The following is a 12,567-nucleotide window of genomic DNA, read 5'->3' as shown; positions in this document are numbered from 1 at the left end:
CAATATCTTGTAGTAACTTGTAATGAAAAAGAATATGAAAACAAATATATGTATGTACATGTATGACTGAAACATTACACTGTACACCAGAAATTGACACATTATAAACTGATTATATGTCAAAGAAACATTAAAAAAAAAATGAATGATCCCAACTGGATAATCCAAAGTAATCTTCATATCAAGGTCCTTAATTTAATCACATCTGCAAAGTCCCTTTTGCCACATAAGCTAACATTATTTACAGGTTCCTGTAGAACATCAGCATCTTTGGGGGACCATTGTTATGTCAACCACACAGATTTTTAAGTCAAATTTGAAATATATTCAGACTTTCTATTTCTTCTTGTTTCAATGTGTTAAGTTGTGTTTTTCAAGGGATTTGTCCATTTCATATATACTGTCAAATTTATTGCCATAATGTTGTTCATGGTATGCTGTTTTAATGTTTTTAATGTCTTTAAGGATCTGCAGTTTTAAATGCTTATTTTTCTTTATTTAAATTTTTGATACAGATAATTTATGCCACTTTCTTTTTTATACTTTATTTTTTTTATTCTTATTTTTCATTGAAGTGTAATTGATTTACAATGTTAGTTTCAGGTGTACAGCAAAGCAATTCAGTTATACATACATACATATATTTTTTTTCAGTTTCTTTTCCATTATGGCTCATTACAAGAAATTGAATACAGTTCCCTGTGCTATACAGTAGGTCCTCATTGTTTATCTGTTTTACATATAGTAATATGTATCTGTTGTTTTCTGTGTCAATGAATTTGTTTCTGATTTGTAAATAAAATTTGTATTTATTTTGAGTCCACGTATAAGTGACATCATATGACATTTGTCTTTCTTGTATTTCTTTTCTTGATTAGTCTTGCTAGGATTTATGATTTTCTTTGTCTTTTCAAGATATTTTAAAAAACAAATTTTAGCTCTGCTGATTTTGTCTAATTATGATTATTGTGTTTCATTATTTTTTGTTATTATCTCTATTCTTTATCATTACTTTTCTCTTGTTTTGATTTGCTGTTCTTTTGCTAATTTTTTAGATACTTTACCACTGATTCTCCATCTTTCTTCTTTTTGAGTCCATGCTTATAGAGCTTTAAATTTCATTCTAAATACAGTTTTAGCTTTATTTCATAACATTTTATTTTATCTTATTACTTCTTTAATGGAGATACTAGGAATGGAACCCAGGACTCCATGCATGCTAAGCATGTGCCCAACCACTGAACTATTACTCTCCCTCTATTTCATAACATTTTATAGGTTGAAATTTTATTTATCATTCAGTTAAAAACATTCTATAATTTCCATTGTGATCTTTTTCTTTAACCCATGGGTTATTTACGAGTGTACTTCTAAATTTCTAACGTCTAGAGATTTTATCTCGTTATTGTTGACATCTAACTTAATTCTACTGTGTTTAAAAATCAATCTCTGGAGGACTTAAGTCTCAAAAGTATTCAGACTTGCCTTATTACCCAGCATATGGTCATACGTTCCATATGCCTTTGGGGGAAAAAGTGTATTCTGCAACTACTGGATACAGAGTTCTATATTTCAATTAGGTCAAATTTGTTAATTTTTGTTTTGTTCAAATCTATTTTCTATTTACATTTTGGGGGGGATGGTGGGGGGCTAGGTGTATTTATTTATTTATTTATTTATTTAATGGAGGTACTGGGGATTGAACCCCCAGGACCTCCTGCATACTAAGCATGTTCTCTACCACTGAGTTATAACCCCCCAAATGTTCTATTTACGTTTTATTTGCATGTTCTACTACCTTCTAAGTGAAATATGTTCAAATCTCCCACTATGATTGTGGGTTAGGTCTGACAATTTCTGCATTGTATGTTTTTGAGACTACATTGTAAAATGTACACATATTTAAAATGTCTATTATCTTCCCTTTTATCACTAGTAATGCTTCTTTCTTTTAGTGTTTGATATGACTGTAGCTATAGCTTTCATCTGTTGGTTAGTGTTTGTTTGGCCTTTTTAATGAGACTACATTTTTTTTTCAACCAATAAAGAATACCAGAAATTTCACAACTCCTGTACAGAAAGCAGTGTACAGAAGAAAGGACCCTCAGCTGAAGGTCAGAGGCTATGGGTTCTGGCCCCCACACTCCTACTAACCACATGCCCCTAAGTAAATTGCTTAATTATTTATGGGCCTATTTCCTTATCTGTCGAGTATTATTAGTTTCTAAGGCAATGACACCTATGGACATAACCAAAAATCATAAATGTTATATAAATGTCAAATAATTGTATATGTTCTAAGTAAAATCACACAAAATTAGGAAGGGGTTGGTCTCCATTTTGGAACAAGTGAAAATATGTCTTGTCACAAATGTATTATTCACAAACTTTTTTTCCACAAATTTGTCTTTTCGCGCACACACACACACACACACAAATACATAGACTATTCTTGATCATCAGGTTCCCTGTTCATCCAGGTTCCTTTGCCTCAGTTCAGCCCTCACAGCCTCTCCCTTCCCTCTCAGTGCACCGTGACCTCGAGAATACTCAAAGACATAGAAGAACTTTGTGCATCTTCTGTGGAAGAGAACAAGTCTCCTTAAGAGGAGCCCCTGAATTTCATGCCTTTGAAGACTCTCTCCTTGCCATGTTCTTCCAACCCAAATGGTCCTCCCTAAGTGTCTGTGGGAGATGTCAGTAAAGTGGAAAGTGCTGCTCATAGAGTCTGTTTCTGCCAAAGGCAAGTATAGATGATGCTTGTCATGGAATGAAAGAATGACATGTTAGTATTAACGCATCGTCTTTGCCCTCTCCCCCTAGACTCTCACATATGCTTTCTTTTCTAACCATAAGTTGCCATCATTTACTTGCTATTTAGTGATCTTCTCAAAAAGATACAAGTACCTTCACTTAATATTCAGCGACACATCTTTTTACTTCTTACATAATGTCTACATTTGTTTATGAAGATTTTGTTGCTAGACTGCAAGTCGTTTGAGGGAAAGTATTTCCATAGTAGAATAAGCAGGCTTTGTTTGCAGACTGGCTAAAGGATGAGGGAGAAGAAGGAGTCTGGCATGACTTACAGCTGTCTGGCTTCTGAAACTAGATGGATGGCAGCACTGACGTAGGAAACAGGAGAGGAAAAACGTGTTAGGAGAGCAAGGAGGTAAGTGTCATTTTGGACCTGATGAACCTGCATGATATTCAAATGGGAAATCTCAGAGCCAGCTGGAGACTGGTATCTGAAGCTCTGGAGGCAGGTTTGGCTGTAGACACAGATTTGGGAACCATCAGCATAATAGGTGCTCACTGAGGTCATGGGAACAGGTAACACCCAGGGAGAGCATGTAGAGCTAGTTCGACACTCTTTTCACTCCTTGTTTGGTGATCATCCTAGAGGAGGGTTTAGCAAACTTTGGCCTGTGGCTGTTTTGCTAAGTACAATTGTACTGGAGCACAGCCCCGCCAGCCTGTCTGTTAATGTGCTGTCTATGATTGCTTTACACCGCAACGGCAGATTCCAGTAGTTGCACATATGGTCACAGAGACCATATGACCTATAAAGTGGGAAATACTTACCATCTAGCTTTTTACAGAAAAAGCTTGCTGACCTAGACATGACATGTGCCCTTGCTTTATTAAATTTAATATAAATGAGGACTTTGAGAAGTCTTTTGTTCTTAAAAGTTCTATTGTGATGTGCCTGGGTGTAGCTTTCATTGAATGTATCTTCTTTGGATTCTATAGAACTTCTTGAATGCATTATTTAATGTCTTGAAATGATTTCAGAAGTGTTTTAGTTATTATTGAATACTTCTGTCCTATTGTCTTTCTTCTCTTCTCTTGGAACTCCAGTTACAGGTGTGTGAAACTTTTTCAGTATGCCCCCTATTTCTTCTATGCTCTTTTCTGGATTTTCTATTCTTTTTAATCTCTATGTTTTAGTCTAGATAGTTTATACTGACTTATCTTTCACTAATTTCCACCTTTTTAAAAAATAGATTCCATCTTATTATCTATTAATTGCAGCTATTTTAAAGTCTGTATATTTCTCCAATATCCAGAGGTCTATTTCTAGATTTTATTCTCCTTTCTCTCTCTCTGCCTATATGTGTCTATATAGACAGAGAAAAAGAGACATATATAGATAAGATATATAGAGATATATATATCAGTTTCTTTTGTCTCATGGAATGCCTGGTATTTTTTGGCTGAATGCTAAAATTATAGATGAAAAATTGTAGAGTTAAGGTGAGTAAATTCTGATGAGTGTCTTTCCATTTGCTTATGCACAAATATTCGAACATAGAGATTGTTGAAGACAATTAATTTAGATTTGTTTTAAAAAATGGGATAATACATATACATGATTCTGCAATTTGATTTTTTACTCAGAATTGCATCAGTGCATAAAAATGTATTTTAAAAATAACTGAATAATAGTCCACAGTATATATGTCATATTTATTAAATCATTCTCCTGTTGATAGACATTCAAATTGTTTACTTTTTTTTCCAACCACATAAATACATCAGGATATTACTACTTTCTCAATTTTTGCCAATCTATTAGGTAAAAATGGTATTTCACTTTACTGCAGGATATTTAAAGACTTTTTTAAATGTTTATTGGCTATTTGCAAATAGTCCTTTGAAAATTCTTATTTATATCCTTTGCCCACTTTTTTCCCTAATGTTTCTAACCAGGCAAGATGGTTCTTTGAGACACTAGTTTGCTATCTTTTCGATCTGCTGGCTTTCCAAATGAAGTCGCTATTCCTTGCCCCAGCACCTCATCTCTTAATTTGTTGGCCTGTCCTGCAGCCAATACGTGTTTGGACTTAGTAACAGAATCTTACGAAGTTGAACTCATAAAACCAGAGAGTAGAATGGTTGTTGTCAGGGGCTAGGGTAAATGGGGAGATGCTGGTCAAAGGGTACAAACTTTTGATACTATATCCTGCATCTTACACACTCTAGGCCCATAAGGTAGAAATAAAATAGAAACAAAATGATACACCAAGCACACCAAGCTTGTTTTGCACAGAGTACCAGGGAAACCGCAATCATTTTAACAACTTGTGTAGAACCCCTGACTGAGCATCGCACAGGCACATTAAGGGACTAAGATGATCAGCAGTAAGTAAACTTTAGACATCACAGGCTGAAAGTCCACCACATGTAACATACAGAACTTCCCCTTCCCCACCCCAATTTGCACATGCAACCCATGAAGAGGCATGAAGTACAGTCGACAGGCCCTGCACAGAGAGCTCTTGAAACTTACAAATTACTTTCCACCAGTCATTTCTGAGCACCCTCCCTTCTTCCACAATAAATATCCCCCTAAACAGCCTGCAACTTTTTATCTCTATGTGAATGGAAAAGTGTTATACCCTTAAAGGTCAGCGCTTTGAGAATAGGCTCTCCTGTATATTTCAGGCTATAGGCAAAATTCTTTTACAAAAGGTGCAGAACCAGCATGACTAAGCACAGGAAACAGCACAGGGTTAGAGCCAAAGGAACAGATCTAATATGGAGTCAGATTTGTTCTTCCCTATTACATCACGACATACTCAAAAATGTATAGCTATATTAAATCATCATGTTGTAGGTACACCTTTAAAAAAATCACGTACAACCCAAACATTTACAATTTTTATTTGTCAGTCAAACCTCAATAAAGTTGGCCAAAAAAAGAAAGAAAAAAGCACAAGGGAGAAACCCAGGAAAAGGCTGAGGCTCTTGGGGTTGTCAGCAGAACAAAGGCTGAAGGGAGTGAACTAGACACAAAGAGAAGTAAAAGAAAGTGAGGTAAGTCAGAGGGCCATGCTCCTGGGCAGTGATCATGGTGATGGGGGAGGGAGACAAAAGGGAAGTGTATTCCACACCCGACTTGGAGTTATTGCCCTTAGCGAGGGGGCAGTAAAACTGCCACAAAATCGCCTTCAGAAGTGTGGTGAGGGGAATGATTCTTTCATTCATTGGTGGATAGCACAATTATTTGACTAAGGGAGTGTTCTAGGTGTGGAGATTCACCAGTCAACAGGACAAAGTTCCTGCTCTCACTGTGCAGGAGAAGGGGGATAATCAATAGATAAACGAGAGTGCATTTTTATAAAACTTCATATGAAAATAAGTGATGTGAAGAAAACTCAAGCCAGGTGAAAGGTTAGAGAGTGGCTGTGGTGAGGATGTTTTGATGGCGATTTAGATTGAATTCTCAGAGAAGTTCTCCCAGAAAAGGTCACATTTAAGCAGTGGCTTCAGTGAAGTGAAGGAGTGAGGCACATGCAGATGTGGGGGCAGATAAGCAGTGGCTGTGTTTGAAGAATGAGAAGCAGCCATCGTGGCTAGAGCCTAGTGAATGATGGGAAAGACGATGAGGGAAGATCTGCAGCTCTGGCTGCTGGGGAAGCCAGGCAGCCAGAATCCCTGAGCCCTTTAGCTTGCTTTCCTCATCCCTAAATTCTTTCCCCATAGGGCATCCTATTATTCTTCCTCTTGGTGTAAATAGTTATCTTTCTGATGGAGGGCTGTTTCCCTTCCTAGTGGCTTGGTTGTCCATCTGCAAGATACTATGTCTTTTGAATGTCTGTAATACAGTTTAGAAGTCAACCGAGCTAAAAATAACAAAAATCTCGATGCAGCACAGTGATTAATCTGCTAAATTCTGCACAGAGCCAGAGGCAGCAGGGAACCAGACAGAACAGGCCCAAAGCACCCTGGGCAGTCTCTTCCCTGAGAAATCATCAGGAAACTTCTGCTCTTGATCTGTTGATAAACTCTCCCTTTCACCAGTGAGAAATGAACTTGTTGATGAAAAGAAAACAGCTGTTGAAAGGTTTACTCCTTTCCAAGATGATGAACAGCACCAGCATGTGCTGATGTTGTAATAACATCTTCCTCTGTGATGCTGATTTTAAAAAGAGAAAACAATGATTTTTACCTAATTGTGAAGTAATGCATATTTATTGTTGGGAAATTAGACCTGCAGAAAAGTAGAAAGAAAAATCATCCAAATGCAATAGGGAAGAACAAATCTGATTCCATATTAGACCTGTTCCTTTGGCTCTAACCCTGTGCTGTTTCCTGTGCTTAGTCATGCTGGTTCTGCATCTCTTGTAAAAGAACGTTGCCTATAGCCTGAAATATACATGATAGCCCATTCTCAAGGCCCTGATATTTAAGGGTCGAACACTTTTCCATTCATATGGAGATAAAAAGTTGCAGAACAGAGGCTAACATTTGTCTTGTTAGAGCTTTACAGGAACATCATGACCTGACCTACCTGGACAGCTGCAAGAACAAAGGATTCTAACACCAAGAAGTCTGCAACAATCAACCACACCTCTTCCCTTTTTAGTATAAAATGAGCTTAAATTCTGACTTGGGGAAGATGATTCTCAAGGACATTAGTCTGCCATCTTCTTGGTCTGCTGGCTTTCCGAATAAAGTCGTTATTCCTTGCCCCAGCACCTTGTCTCCCGATTTATTGGCCTGTCGTGTGGCAAACAGAACGAGTTTGGACTCAGTAACACAAATATCACCACCTGGACATAATTATTCTTGAGGTTTCAAATTTTATAAAACTGCACACTTAATATATACTTAAATATACCTGAGCACTTGGTAGCTATATAATTTTGTATCCAAATTTTAAATTCAGCATGATTTAGTAATCGATTTTGCATTGATACTGCCTTTTAATCCCACAAACTGGGCTGTAGGCTTGAGGGATACCAAGACACTAGTGCAGAGAGAATTGGGTTGGCAAAAGCCAAAATTATGTCCCACATAGTTGTTTTCTGAGAGACATACCATCGTGTTACAACCTTGGCTTCCCCTTGCCCCTCCTCTCCAGTTCATAAGGGTGTCTTATACAAAGAGGACAGAGGAGACTCAGAGACCTGGGGACTGGTTTTTATTTAGCAGATTATTTTATTTGGTGTGTAGCTGTCAATAAGACTTGTCTCAATGCGTAATACATTGCTGAGGAATATACACATATACATCCACAAAAATCGTATTAAAATTTGTTTTGACTGCCCGTACTATGGTACACATATTCTGAACTTTGCCCTAAAATGTAGGCCTTTCTAACCAGGAAAATTTGCTGATTCTTAGTCTTAAGAGATAAGGGGACCTGTCTTCAGCAAAGTTACTGTCAGAGATTAACTGTTCTCTGCCTGACTTGGAAACATAACTTCAATTGCCTCCTTATTTTGGGCCCAGCTGAGCCTCTTAATGGTGTTTGTAATGAGTTCAGCCTATGGAAGATTTTTTTAAATTGAACTATAGTTGATTTACAATATTGTGTTAGTTTCATGGTGTACAGCAAAGTGATTCAGTTTTACATATATTTTTTTCAGATTTTTTTTCCATTTTGGGTTATAATAAGATATTGAATATAGTTCCCTGTGCTATACAGTAAATTCTTGTTGCTTATCTATTTTACATATAGTGGTATGTATCTGTTAATCCCAAACTCCTAATTCAGCCTATGAAAGATTTTAATCAGTTTTCATATTCCTACAATTTTGGTGTCTTTGTTATCATTTTTATTCTGATTGTGGCCAAGGCTAAAGCAGGAGCCAAGCATAGAACAAACCCACTTCTTGGCCATCCCATATCATAGCATATAGGTAACTTTATTGTCCTTTCTTACTTATCAGAGCACGGAGGATCATATGACATACTGCATCACATGAGCAGCAGGCACTATTAGCTCATTTCCCCTTTCTTCAGCCTTGGCCACAGTAAGAGTGAAAGATCAAAAAATGCACTAAAGAGGTAGGAATAAAAAGGCTGAATAAGCATGAAATTGTGAGTGGTCCAAGTGATTCAGGGGATACTCACTTTGCCAGATACTCACTTTTCAGCCTGTGTTGCAGTTAGAGAAGGCTGTGTGATCCAGTTTCCATGATGGGCATAGGAGAACATCTGGGAAATATTTTCCTCTTGATGAACAGGAAAGGTGTTTTCCTTTGGCCACCTTCCCTCATCTTTGAAGGTTGTGTGAAGACCTAATGTCTGGAGCTTCAGTAGCCATCTTGTGACCATGAGGTGACAAGCACAAAGAAGCAAAGGCAGTGTGCTCAGGATGCAGAAGCTGAGGGATGGAAAGTGGCTGGATCCCTGATGACACGTTTGAGTGGCCAGTCAGCTCTGGAACTGCCCACTTTGGGAACTTTTCTTAAGAAACAAGGAAATTTCTTATGGTTTAAGGCACTCTTCCTTGCAGGTGAACCTGTCTTAATTGATGCCAAGGTTGGTCAAAGCCTGAGAAGTTAAGCTTTTCTGATAGTGTAGCAACTGCAAACTACACACCAACAAATTCAATTTCAATTTCAGAAGATGATCAGATGGGTCAATAGGATGCCTTTGTCTTTTACAAAAGACAGGCAGATTTAGATCAGGGAGTGGGCAAAAAGGAGCCAACCAGAACGTATATCCCACAGTAGCTTGAGTACAGGTAATATGGCATATTCTTTAAACTGCTCTCTGTTAAGTCTAAAATATATTTGTATTAGTACACATGTTTTTGACAACATCTAACAAAGAAAAGTTAACCTATATATCATAAGAACAGGGAGTTAGACTCATGAATAAAGACTTCTCAAAGAGCTCTGGATAGGCAGTAAGGAGGAGTGTGGAATGTAATTGGTACGCGCATCCATCTCAGGGCAGATGGTACTAATTATGTTTTCAGAACCAAGGGAAATTAGAAATACCTCTTGATTTCAGCTACCGTATAACTAAACATTTTCATTTCCATCAATTTTTAGTGAGTGGTTTTTTTTCTTTACAAATTATTCACCAACAGTTTTAAATGATCATCTTCCTCGCAGCATCTAAAATGTTGTTGGATCTATTTAAAATTGAATTACAAAATCTCTTCAGGAATACAGTGTTAAGGAAAGTTCCTGAACTTTGAAGTCAGACCAATAAGAATTCAAATTTCCTGCTATTAACTAGCTGTGACCTTGGACATATTGCTTTACTTCTCTGAGCCTCATTTCTTAACTGAGGATAATAATGCCCATCACAAAAGACTGCTGGGTGATTTAAGTAAAGAATGTAAAGTATGGAACACACAGTGGGTATTGATAAGTAACAGCTTCTGTGTCAATTAAGCTCTAAGGAAGTAGATGGGATATTCAAATTAGGATATTTTAAGGGTTTTTTTTCCCTAAAAAATGGATTATTTCCAAAAGTGGGCAGGACTTAGGGGAACCATCTCTAAGGAAAAAATCACAGGGTAAACAAATAAAGCTGCCTTACAAATTTAATTTACAGGAGTGTTTATCACTTAGTAACATCAAGAGACAATCCAGATGTCCAAGTATAGGGAACTGTTACATCCATACTGCTGAGTACCAAAATGCACTAAAAATAATATTGTAAAAGTAAATGTATTAACATCGAATGTTTTAGCAATGTAGTGCTAATGAAAAGAGCAGAATTTAAGATATTATGGAGAGTAGAATCTATTTTGCTAAAATTATATGTATATTATATTTATAATCAAAATTATATCTAGATATAATTAGCTTCTTAAAAAATAAACTAAATTTTAATTAAAATTTTAATTAAGTAAATCTTACTTAAGATTCTCCTGGGATTTTTTATATGCTGCCAATTTTTTTTCAGTCCTGAAAGAAGTAGAGAGTTGATTTCACCTTTTAGAAGTGGTAATCACCCTCAGTTTGGTTCAGACGATTTAGATTGAGTGACCAGAAGTCTCTTTGGTAATGGGCCTTATCAAGGGTGTTTGAATCAGAGCTGTCTCTGAGACTCTATAGCTTCTTTGGGTGGGATTTAAAGTGAAGATGGAAAAAATGCTCTTGCTTGCCTGTGAGTTTAGAGAGCACTGCCTTGCCAAGTGTTGCTTATTCCTTTTTGGTTAATTACATGCAGGATATCTGAAGCTGGGAAACTGAGAACTGCATGAAGGGTGTGAAGCATATATTTCCCCTTAGAACAGAGACAATAAAAAATAATTGGGCTGGCCTTGGTTTAGCTCAACATGGACTGGATGACTGAAGCCCACGTGTGGACGGACTTAGGACAGAATAACCCAGAAAGCACAGCTGCTGGACTATTGTGATCTGATCTCATTGTCTGCCTACAGCCATAACCCTGAGGGTGGAGGGATGGAGTCTTGTCTACAGCAGGGAATGCAAACTGAAGTGCTTACAGACACTAAAAGGAAACACTTATACACGCTAAAGAATGTTCTAAGTGTTTTACTTGACTTATACTTTATCCTTAAAAAAAAAAAAAAAAAGCCTGTGAGGAAGATACTCTTCTTAGTTCAGTTTTACAATCACACAGAGAGGTTAAGGAACTTGTTCAGGGTTATAGAGCCAGGAAGTAGCAGAGCTATGGGGATAAACCCCAGTCCAGCACCAGAGCCTGGATCTTAACCATTATAGCCTGCTACCTCTATTTTAAGTGTAATGTCCTTAAGTGAAGCTGACTGTATTACAAAGAATGGACATTTCCTTATTCAATCATCCTAAAATGAGGAGATAACTTAGAAGATGAACCTTAGATAAAAGAGAGGAAAAAAACTCTACCATTTATTATGTTGTAGTTTTAAGCAAGTTAATTAATGACGCTGAACCTCTTTTTTCTCCTCTACAAACTGGTAGGGAAAATAGTATTATCTCATAGGGTTTATGTGGGGATTAACTGGGGTAACCAGCTTTTTAAAGTGCCAACCTGGGATATAGCCATAAATAATATATAGATATATAATGTTGTTGGTATTAATATATTTATTATAAACAATTTATAATTATAATTAACATAATTATATTTTATTACTTTTCTGTTGCGTAAATGTTATTGTTCAAACAAAACAATAGGACTAGTTGATAGAATTTATAATAATTAATAGTAGGACCAATTAAAAAATTGTATGTATAAGAAAAGTTCAACAGTGTTTTATAATGTTTCTTTCAGTTATCTGATAGAGGCAATTTGTTTTAACTCTTTTTAAAACTTTGTATTGGGTATTTAACTTTTGTAGGCTCTATTCTCATACATTCTTTCAAAAATAGCTTTACTGAGATATAATTCACATACTACAAAATTCATCCATTTAAAGTCTACAATTCAATTATTTTTAGTATATTCACAGACTATGCAATCATCACCATAACCTATCTTAGAACATTTTCAACACCTCAGGAAGAAGCCTATACTCTTTAGCTACTAACCCCTCTCCACACCCAGGGACATGAATGAAAAACTTGAACAAACTAAAAACAGGGCATGTTCCTAGAACGTTTCATGTTTTTATGGCTACATGATAAAATTATTTTGAAAGTCATCTAGAAAGAAAATAATGGTGAAAACTGTCAAAAATTTCTCAAGAGAAAAATGATCATGATTAATAAGTGCATGGAGGGGGTCCTTTCCATATCATATATGAGAATATATTAAAAGTTTCTGATATTGAAATCAGAATGAAATATTGAAAATAGACACTCACACACACACAGTCTCACACACACAGAATAGTGTTCAGAAAGTGACATTAAGTGTGAATTA

The sequence above is a fragment of the Camelus bactrianus genome, chromosome 6 (assembly GCF_048773025.1).
Source record: "Camelus bactrianus isolate YW-2024 breed Bactrian camel chromosome 6, ASM4877302v1, whole genome shotgun sequence".
NCBI lineage: Eukaryota > Metazoa > Chordata > Mammalia > Artiodactyla > Camelidae > Camelus > Camelus bactrianus.
This window is presented reverse-complemented; position numbering follows the sequence as displayed.